Genomic DNA, 11555 nt, shown 5'->3' with positions numbered 1-11555 from the left:
AGAGGTGGCCTATAAAGAAAGCTGAGCGCCGAAGAATTGATGCTTTTGAAATGTGGTGTCGGAGAAGACTTTTGAGAGTCCCTTGGACTGCAAGGAGATCCAACCCGTCCATTCTAAAGGAAATCAGTCGTGACTGTTCTTTGGAAGGACTGATGTTGAAGCTGAAATTCCAATACTTTGGCCACCTGATGTGAAGGGCTGGCTCATTTGAAAAGACCCCGATGCTGGGAAAGATTGAGGGCAGAAGGAGAAGGTGACGACAGAGGATGAGATGGTTGGATGGCATCACCGACTCAATGGGCATGAGTTTGGGTGGACTCCGGGAGTTGGTGATGGACAGGGAGGCCTGGCGTGCTGTGGTTCATGGGGTTGCAGAGAATCGGACACGACTGAGCAACTGAACTGAACTAAATTTGTCATAGCTTTTCTTCTGAGGAGCAAGAATCTTTTAATTTTATGGCTTCAGGCACGATCTGCAGTGATTTTGAAGCTCAAGAAAATAAAATCTGTCACTGTTTTCATTGTTTCCCCATGTATTTGCCATGAAGTGATGGGGCTGGATGCCATGATTTTAGCACAACCACTTATAGAGGATGCACGCATGTAACAATGTACACCATTCGTGTGAACTAACTTATGTGACTGGACGTGTAAACACATATTCACATCTTTGAAAACTCTCAACTTGAAGGTTGTATGTGGGGGACTTGTAGTGAAAAGTGATTCCTCCCCCATCTCCAGGCTCAGTCTCCTCCACAGAGGCAGCTGTGATCACCAGCTAGAGACTCATTTAACTTGGGAATGACCAGCCCTCTCTGATCTCAGCCTTGAGTGCTCACTGGTGTGTGTCTTGTGTGAGGCCATGTTGACACTGATATCTATAGACCCAAGTGGGCAACCCTCGCCCACAGGATAAAACTCCCTGAGGTTGCACTTGAGATTTCCACAGCCCACCTGCACTCCCAGCCTCTTTCCTGGCTGCGTCACGCTTGACGTGCCACGGGGACCTCGGTGCCCCGTTTTTGTCAGCCAGCTGGCCACTTCATGCCCAACTGTCAAGACTCAGAAACAATGATGTCTCCTCCAGAGGTCTTCCCAGGACCATGTCTCGGTCAGTCAGTCAGCATTCTCCAGAAATAAATCTCCAGGGATTTATTATTGGGGGGAAAAAAATGGCTCATGTGCTTATGAAGCCCGAGAAGTCCCTAGCCCCGAAGAGTGAATTGACAGATTACACCCCAAGAGAGCCTGTGTTTCAGGTCTAGTACAAAAGCAAGATGAATACTGATGCCCCAGCTTGAAAGGCATCACGCAAGAAGAACTGCCTCCTCCTCAGGGAAGAGGCAGCCTTTTTGTTCTCTGCAGACCTTCAGTCGGTCTGATGGTATCTAACAGTAGGATGGGATCTATCCCCCATAGGGAGGGCAAACTGATTAACTCTACAAGTTCCTATACTCATCGCATCCAAAACCCCCCAGAATAATGTTTAACTGAATATCTGGGCAGCCTGTGGTCCCACCAACTTGACACATGAAATCAGTTGGGCTAAGGGCCTTTTGTATTCTCATCACTTTCTATGAATGCACTTTGCTGTAATTTTTCTTAACCATCTTTGGTTATAAGTGTACACTGTAGTAGTGTTAGAAATATTCACATTGTACAACAAAGCTGCAGAACATTTTCTTCTTGCAAAACTGAAACCCTATATTCATTAAACAGCTCCCTGTCCTCTTCTCTCCCCAACCCCCGACATCCACCATCTACTTCCTGCCTCTATAAATTTGAATATTGTAGATCCCGCCTATAAATAGAATCATTCAGCATTTGTCCTTTTGTGACTGGCTTATTTCACTGAGCATAATGTTCTTAAGGTCATCCCCAGTGGATCAGTGGTAAAGAGTCCTCCTGTTAATGCAGGAGATGCAGGAGACACAGGTTCAGTCCCTGGCTCGGGAAGATCCCCTGGAGGAGGAAATGGCAACCTACTCCAGTATTCTTGCCTGGGACATCCCATAAACAGAGGAGCCTGGCGGGCTGCACTCCATGGGGTCACAGAGAGTCGGACAGCAGTGAGCGCACATGTCTGCACAGCAACGTCCTCAAGGGTCATCTGTGTTTTAGCTTTTGATGAATGGGATTCTCTTCCTTTTCAAGACTGCATAGTCTTCCGCTGTTTGTATAGACCATATTTGGTTTATGTATTCGTCTACTGGTGAATACTCAGAGGAGGAAATGGCAACCACTCCAGTATTCTTGCCTGGAGAATCCCAGGGACAGAGGAGCCTGGCTGGCTACAGTGCACGGGGTCAGCAAAGAGACACAGCTGAGCCACTGAGCACTGTGAATCTTTGAGTTGCTCCCATCTCTCGGCTGTTGGGAACTCTGCTGCTATAAACACACAAGTGTTTCTTTAGACTCTGCTTTAGACTCTTTTGAATATATACCCAGGGGTGGGATACGCTTCCTGTATCTTAACCCAGATGGGATTGTATTGGGATTTCATCTCTACCGTGCTGGCACCCTCCCTTCCAGTTGTGCTGGACTTTGGGCTCCGGGAGCGATAGCCCGGGCTTTATTCATCTCAGTGGCTTGCTCAGGATGACTCACTCGGCAAACAAGAAGTTCCTGCTCAATCACTTCCTCTTGCCTCCCCCCACCTTCAACCCAATGGCTCTGAGAAGGATGTCATCTGAGCTTTTAATATCGAAGCAGCGCCAAATTCCAGGACCCTTGACAAATTTTTGAACAATCGTTCACAAGCCGAACCAGGCAGGAGTCAGCTTGTCCTCTTGGCAGAGGAGAGAGCTGAGCTGCGTTATCTGCTCGTTGGAAAAGCACAGCGGGGCACTTCCAGGTGGCTCCGGACCCCGGGGGAGGCCAGACGGAACTGGAATGCTGCAGGTATATCTTTCATCCCCTCTCTGCCTCCTCTTTCTGGGGCGAAGAGTCCTCCATAGGCACTTCCAAAATAGTATCACATGATTTACTAGCTTCCTAAATAGGTCTCTGTAAAAGCAGACCCAGTGCGAACTAACCTGGTTAGTCCTGAGCACAACTCTATTAACCATTTCGTTCAACAAAGATGTAAGTCACCATGAACTTGAGGCCACTCCAAGCTGGTAGAGGCCCTCTCTCTTTCCTCAGCTGCTCTCCCACTGGGCTTACAGTGTCCTGGCCTCACTTGGAAAGGCTGGAGCTGAGTGTGATGCTAAGATGTAGGGAGATTTGGGGTAACTTAAGCTTTGTCCTCGGATTGGTTTGTGATTATTCAGTCACTAAGTTGCGTCCGACTCTTTGTGACCCCAAGGACTGCAGCACACCAGGCTTCCCTGGTGTGATGCTCAAATATCTCCTGGAGTTTGCTCAAATTCATGCCTACTGAGTCAGTGAGACTATCTAATCATCTCGTCCTCAGAAACCACCCTGATTTCCAGACATCGCTTGTGAACAGTGGTCTTATTTGCCCTCAGAAATGAAGCAGCCATGGGACTTCCCTGGTGCTCAAGTGGCTAAGACTTCGCCTTCCACTGCAGGGGTTGCTGGTTCGATCCCTGGTCAGGGAGCTAGATCCCACGTCTCGAAGCAATATTGTAACAAACTCAACAAAGGCTTTAAAAATGGTCCACATTAAAAAAAAAAAAAGTCTTAAAAAAAATGAAGCAGCTAAAGCAGCCCTCTCCCACTTCCCCAGTGGAAGCTTCCTTTCACTTGCTCTTGCCACCTTCCCACCTTCCTTCCCTCACTTCTGTCTGTCTTGCCAGCACTGTCCCTTCATGCATCCATCGCAGCAGGCCCCTGCAGCCCCTTCACTGGGTCCCAAAGCTTTTCCTGCCACTACATCCAGCTGCTTCCTGGCCCCACCAGGAGGGACCCCACAGTCACCCTGGCCACCACGGACTCCCACCCTTTCTCAGCTCCCCTGCATCCCCTTGACTGCAAGGCCCACCTCACATCGCCTTCCCTCCTGGAGTTTCAGGCAGAAAGGAATCCTCCCAGACCCTGAATCTGAATCCACAGCCATCTCACCTTCCTCTGCCAAACACGCATCACAATGGCCATCAGAAATAAATAAATAAATAAAAAGGAGCAAGAAAGAAAAGAAAACATGTTGAACGGTGATGGTGAATCAGGGATATCAAGTGGGCATCCGTTGACTCTGAGTGTTTCCTTCAACTGCTTGCAGCAGGTCCTGGGGACTCGAGGGACCCAATATCCATGTAGGGAACTAGATGTACCACCAAAAACAGGGAGGAAGATGGAGTTGAGCCCATGCAAGTTTAAAGAGGTCAGGGAGCCTGTGTATGGCAAGGCCACCTGCCAGGTGGAAAGAGAACTTCAACTGCTGAGAAGAAGGGGAAACAAAGAGAGGAAGGAAGAAAGGAGGAAAAGAAGGAAGGAAGGAAGGAAGAGACAGAGGGAGGGAGGGAAGCACCTTGAATGCTAGGACAGTGAGATGAACGTTTGCACGCCTGACAGTGACTTGCACCTGGCCCATCCCTGCAGGAGGCGTGTGACCAATCCTGTGCAATTATAGGGTAATTGCTCAGCATCTAACTGGACAGAAGTTTCCAAAAATATTTATGCAGTAAGGTTGGACCAGAATTTTAAAAGAAGTTTTGGGGGACAAAGAGTCCCTTCAAGGAGAGGCTGAAGGTCAGATGTTTTAGAAAATCTTTTCCTGGTTTTTGAACAGTCTACTGTTGCAATGATGTAGAAAGAAGCCTGGCTGTTTCGGGAAGCCCTGCCATGGCTCTGAGGTCTGGAGTCAAAGCACTTTCTGAAAGAGGCGGAAAATAGTCCTTAACTTGTTTTATTTAGAAGAACAGAAATCAACTTAAAATACAATTCTTTGTTATATTCAAATTTGCATGGTGGTGAAGAACCACTCATGGGAGACATTACAGAAATCTTTCAGTTATTGATTAGCCATGAAAATGGGTTGAAGAAAAACTAGATTAACCCTTCAAGGTAAGAAGTGAGTGGTACATCCTTTGTCTCACAGGTCAGATAGGGTTGAGGGTGTCTCTCGTTGTTCAGTCGCTCAGTCGTGTCTGACTCTTTGCAACCCCATGGATTGCAGCACGCCAGGCTTCCCTGTCCTTCACTATCTCCTGAAGTTTGCCCAAGTTCATGTGCATCGAGTTGGTGATGCCATCCTGCCATTGCATCATCTGTCGCCCCTTTCTCCTCCTGCCATCAATCTTTCCCAGCATCAGGGTCTTTTCCAGTGAAGGTCTCTTGCCCGTGGTCATATACACATATCCTCCATCAGAGCTCCTGGCTTGGAGCCCTGCTCATGCCCACCCACCTCCGCCCCCCAGGGCCTGGCACCAGGCTCTTCCTGGCTAGGCCACAGATTTTCTGTTAATGATCCTGATCTAGGCGGAAGTAGTACAAAAGAACTTTGGGATTTTAAAGTTCCAGTGTTGACTCATAAAGTTATTTCACAAAGAACAATTGTGATTTCAGTGTGGTTTAAAACTGACATTCTGAGAAACAAGTGAGGCATGAAGGGCCCCCTTGGCAGGGATGCCAAAAAGGATCATCAGAGGCTGCAGGTAGAGTGCTTTGGGGGACCCTGACATGGTGCCTTTAAAACAGGGTTTTGCCAGGTTTGCACAGACCTGGGACATGTATATATCCTTTAAATAGATTTTAGACTTACAGACACATGGGAAAAAAAAATCGCTGGCAAGCAGAGAGGTAAATCAGGGCTTCCCAGGTGGGTAAAGATTCTGCCTACCAGTGCAGGAGGCATAAGAGACACGGGTTCAACCCCTGGGTTGGGAAGATCTCCTGGAGGAGGGCAGGCAGCCCAGTCCAGTATTCTTGCCTGGAGAATCCCATGGATAGAGGAGTCTGTGGTGGGTCCATAGAGCTGCAAACAGTCAGACATGACTGAATCAACGGAGCACAGCATGCAGAGAGGTGAATGGATCGCTGGAATCAGAGAAGAAATGATCCCAAAGGAAAAGAAAGAAGCAGAGTCCTGCTGGGCCTAGAGTACAAATAGCTTCATCCATCACAACCCAGCATTTCCTGCTCCGAGGCAGACCCAGAGGAGCCGTGGAACAATGGCCTCCTCTCACTGGATGTTAAGCCTCAGACAGAGCTGCTCCTCCTGACTTAGCAAGGCTCCTGGGGACTTGTGTCAGCTGCTCAAACATTCAGGAACCAACCAACGATGCAAAGTTCGATCCTGGCACTGCTTGTGGATCCAAGTCAGACATGTCTGGGGGCTTTACGCAAGCAGTCCCCAACCTTTTTGGTATCAGGGACCGATTTCATGGAAGACAGTCTTGCCATGGACATCCAGGGTGAGGTTGGGGACCCTGCTTTACATACTGACTGTTTGCACCCAGTAAGTCAGTTTATGGAAAGGGGAGTGTGAAGAAATGGGATGTGGAAATGCAAGCATCTTTCTTCCTAGCCAGAGGGTGGTTAGGAAGGGGTAGGGGCAGTGTCTATCTTTTATGCCCACCTATGCTGTATCCCAGCCCCATCCAGACTCTTTGAAACTCCCTGGACTGCAGCCCATCAGGCTCGTCTGTCCAGGAGATTTCCCAGGAAAGAATACTGGAGTGGGATCCTCCAGGGGATCTTCCTGACCCAGGGATCGATCCCGAATCTCCTGCGTTGGCATGTGGATTCTTTACCAAGGAGCCACCTGGGAGAGCTGAGCTTTTTCTGACTGACTGCCAGGCACAGGAACAACATGGGTCCTTCAGGAGGGAGCTATGTGGAACCACTGTAACCTGACCAGGTTCCTTCCATTTGCTCCACCAGCTCAGGGGCACTGGCAGTGTGCCACCCTGCCTGTGGAGCCAGGTCCTGGAGAGGGTTTCCTGTGATTTCAAGAAGAGGGAGCACCAGTGCCCTGAACGGCCGGCCACAGGCCCTGCCTCCTGAGTCTGCTCCCCTCCCCTCTCCTTCTTCCTTCCCACTCCTCCCTTCTCCCCTCCGCTCCCCTCTTGGGAGCATGGCCAGCCTTTAGTTCTGAGACACTTACTCCCTGCCCAACCACGAGGCAATTACAGATGATTACCTCTGAATCAGGGGCAGATCATCCACGGGCTTCCTGCCCCGGGTTGCCGTGGGTGGAACCAACTGCCAGTGAGAAATATCTCTTTAATCTACTCTGAAGATCTCTGTTGAGATGGTGGTTTAGGGTGACTAACCCTCTCCTTCTGGTGGGGGTGAGGGTGGGGGTGCCGCAGAGGTCTGCAGTGGGCCCACCCTCTGGGAAGCTGGCCCTCCTCTAGGGGTCAGGAGGAGAGAGCTCAGCTTCAGCGTTTGCATCACCGAGACGCATCTGGAACTTCTTGCCTGTACGGGTTGCATCTTGTACTTCCTTCACAAGCCGTGCCTACCGGCCGAAGTGGTGCTTGCACCTGGATCCGAATCCCTGGGCCTGGTCTGCGATTAGTCGATGCTCCCCGCCCCCCATAGAAGTCTCTGGTAAATTACTGAGTCCAGAGATAGGAGTCCTCGGTGAGTGTTTCACCTCAAAGCACAAGCAGTCGTCGGGATCGCTGGAGGCTTGTTCAAACAGAACCCACCTGAGAAGTTTTCTTTCACCAAATTTCCAGTGATCCTAATGCTTCTGGTTTCAGATCACCCAGAGGACCACTGGCTGGGCTTCCCTGCTGGCTCAGCAGTAGAAAGCCTGCTTCCCAATGCAGAAGACGCAGGTTTGATTCCTGGGTCAGGAAGACTCCCTGGAGAATCCCTGGACAGTGGAGCCTGGCGGGCTGCAGTCTATGGGGTTGCAAAGAGTTAGACACGACTGAGCGACTTAACAGCAACAGCCCCATGAAGCCTTCCCTCTCCTTCGCGTTCCTTGCTGTGCCTCCCAAAGCTCTGCAGTGTTGGCTGGGGCAGGACTTCAGGAGAAGTGAAATAAACCAGAGAAAAGCTGAATGACCCATCCGCATTGCCACAGAATCCCTCTCCCAGGAAAGGGAATTTCTTAATTTTGTCCTTCTATGCACTCGACTCAGATCTATAGCAGAGAATTGCTCTCTCAAAAAGACAGTCTTTTATCTTGAAAGCAGGATCTAAACTGTTGTCCTTCCTTCCAACAAGAATGAAGTCTGTTTCCTGATTTTTGTTTATGGAGATACAATTGACATATAACCTTATATTAGTTTCAGCGTGATTTGACATTGGCATATATTGTAAAGTGATGACCACAGTAAGTTAACATCCCCTGCCTCACATTTTTCCTTGTAAACAGAACTTCTAAGTTTCTGTCTGCAAGAACTTTTACGTCCCTACATCTCTTGTGTGCACTGTGTTACATTCAAGTATACCACACTGCGTTGTTAACCACGGTCACCGTGCTGTACATCAGATCTCCAGGACTTATTTATCTCACACAGTAAGTCCCCTACATACAAACCTTCAAGTTTTGAACTTCCAAAGGTGTGAACGTGTGTTCACAGTCCAGTCACCTAACTTGGCTTGCACGCCTGGCATATATTGTCCTGTGTGTGCATCCTCTCAAGTGGTTGTGCTTTTGTGCACTTCACTGTTTGGTACTGTACGGAGAAGGCAATGGCACCCCACTCCAGTACTCCTGCCTGGAAAATCCCATGGATGGAGGAGCCTGGAAGGCTACAGTCCATGGGGTCGCTGAGGGTCGGACATGACTGAGCGACTTCACTTTCACTTCTCACTTTCCTGCATTGGAGAAGGAAATGGCAACCCACTCCAGTGTTCTTGCCTGGAGTGTCCCAGGGATGGGGGAGCCTGGTGGGCTGCCGTCTATGGGGTTGCACAGAGTCGGACACAACTGAAGTGACTTAGCAGAGAACAGTAGTACAGTGTCTTTATTTGAAGGCCAGGGTGTCTGGAAGCAAGCGTCAAAGCCGTGGTGATGTAGCTGGTACTACCGTACTTTTCGAAGTACTAAACCATAAGATGAAAAATGCTTCTGTTTTGTGTTTTTCATGTATTATTTGTGTGAAGCGTATTACAAACCTACGACAGGACAGTACTCTATAGCCGATTATGTTCGTGGGTACCTAGGCTAACTTTGTTGGACTTAGAAACAAACTGGATGGACGAATGTGCTCTCAGAACGGAATTAGTTCATATGTTGGGAACTTACTGTAACTGAAAAAAAAAAATGTACCATTTAACCACCTGCACATTCCCTTCTTATCCTGGAGTCGTCTCTCCTTTATCCGTGGAGTAAAAACTAGCGTTTACTGAGGGCCTACTATGTGCCAAGTATGTGCTACTGGCAAGTGGTTCATGTGTCCGTGTCAAGGGGTCTTCCCAACAGTTTTGCAGATAATATGTCATCGGTCTGTCTTACACATGAGCAAACTGAGGGTTAGGGTTTTGTGTTTGCTTGGGGCTACAGAGCCTGTCACAGGTAGGACAGGGCTTCAAAGTGGGGTCTGATGCCAGTGGTCTGTTCTCCGTAATATTCCATCGGCTATACTATGAACTAACAAATTACAAAATGAGAGATGTCACATATTACAATTCTTCTATGATCCATCCATTAATTCAAGTTCTTTATTTAGTAAGCATCTACCCTGTGCCATGTGTTACAGTCAGGTCCTGGGAATACAGCTGGCCCCCTATCAAAGGGTTCAGCATCTGAAAATTCAACCAACCTCAGATGGTAAATACTTAAAAATAAATAAAGAAAATCTCAGAAAGTTCCCAAAAGTGAAACCTGGATTTGCCAGGCTGGTGACTAGTTACATGGCATTTACAACTAGTTACATAGTCTTTGTATTATAAATAATCTTGTTGTTGTTACAGTTGCTAAATCATGGCCAGCTCTTTGGCAACCCATGGACTGCAGCACGCCAGGCTCCTCTGTCCGTGGGATTCTCCAGGCAAGAATACTGCAGCGGGTTACCATTTCCTTCTCCAGGGGATCTTCCCCACCCAGGGGGAAGAATGAACCTGTGTCTCCTGCATTGGCAGGTGGATTCTTTACCACTGAGCCACCTGGGAAGCCCTGTTAAGTAACCCGGGGATGATTTAAAGTATACAGGAGGATATAAGTATTTTATATAAGGAACTTGAGCATCCTTGGATTCTGGAGTCCTAAGGGATCATGGAACCAATATCCTCCGACATGGATAAAACAACTGTACAATGATGTACTGCTGTAGCCGCGAGTTCCGGAAAACAAACTCACTCTGAAGGACAATGCAGATAGTGGAGTGCACTCTATTACACCGGCGGGCCCAAGGCAGAGTCTCCTCTCAGCCAAGGACCCCGACCAGTTTTTGTGCAAATCTTATATACCTTAAGTGTACCTGCCCAAACCCACCTCCCCAAATTCCCTGAAACTAGTCTGAACAAAGGAAAAGAAAGATACAGTCAAAGTTAACCCGTGATTCATATGCCTTAAGCCTAGGTAGTTAACAGTGGACAGTTATCAATAGGCCTGTGGTCATACCCCAATAAGCATAATAGAATGTATGATTCTATTCAGTTCCACAGATAATTAGGCTATTCTTTTAGGCAACTGGAGAGTCTAGGTATGAGCCCTGGGGCTCTTCCTTCCGGGGGCTCTGGTTTTCCAGTTGGTATGTTGTTTCCACAGATACTGAGCATATAGCTCAAAGTCCACAGTCTGGCCCAAGAGGCAGTCCTGCTTTCAAGATAGAGCCTGTTCTGTCTGTTTCCTCTTTCAATGCAAGAGAGAATTTTACAAAATAGTTTCCCAGAATGCCTGGTGAAATTTTATTTTTTAGTAGTTTGTCCTCTGGTTCAAGTTGTTCAGAAAAGTACCTCTATCATTAGGCCCAGAATGCATTCCTCCGTCTTCAATTTGTTTTCTGTCAAAACACGTCTGAGTTTCTAAAAACTCAGTTTGATAAATTTGTTTCCTATTTCTCCTAAAGAAGGAACATGCATTGCTTTAACTTTAAAATATTTTTAGGATTTCCCTGGTAGCCCACTGGTTAAGAGTTTGCCTTGCAAGGCAGGGGACACAGGTTTGATCCCTGGTCCTGGAAGAATCCACATGCTGAGAGGCAACTAAGCCTGTGTGCCACAACAAAGGCCCAATGCAGTAAAATAAATAAAATATTCTTATTTTTGAAGGAACAATACATTTCTAGGGCTGAAATTTTTAAGAAAACAAAGGATGCATAGTAAACATATCTCTTCTCCTGACCCTCGACCCCTCCAAATCTCCCCAGAACAATCATTATTATAAACGTATATACTGTCTCTCCCTTCTTTCCTTATCAGAACAAGTGGTTGGTTACTATCGTGCATGCTCAGTCGCCTCAGTCATGTCCCACTCTTTGTGACCCTATGCATGGTAGCTTGCCAGGCTCCTCTGTCCATGGGATTCTCCAGGCAAGAATACTGGAGTGGGTTGCCATGCCCTCCTCCAGGGGTTCTTCTCCACCCAGGGAACGAATGCTTGTCTCTCTGTCTCCTACTTTGGCAGAGGGGGTTCTTTACCACTAGCGCCTCCTGGGAAGCCCTTTACAAAGTGCCAATTCAGTAAATAGTTACCTTGTTCTTCTTCACAGCTGCATATAGAAACAATTCTAAAAGGAACCATGTGA

Source organism: Budorcas taxicolor, chromosome 11 (assembly GCF_023091745.1).
Source record: "Budorcas taxicolor isolate Tak-1 chromosome 11, Takin1.1, whole genome shotgun sequence".
NCBI lineage: Eukaryota > Metazoa > Chordata > Mammalia > Artiodactyla > Bovidae > Budorcas > Budorcas taxicolor.
The sequence above is the reverse complement of the archived record's forward strand: the minus strand, read 5'-3'. Positions refer to the sequence as shown.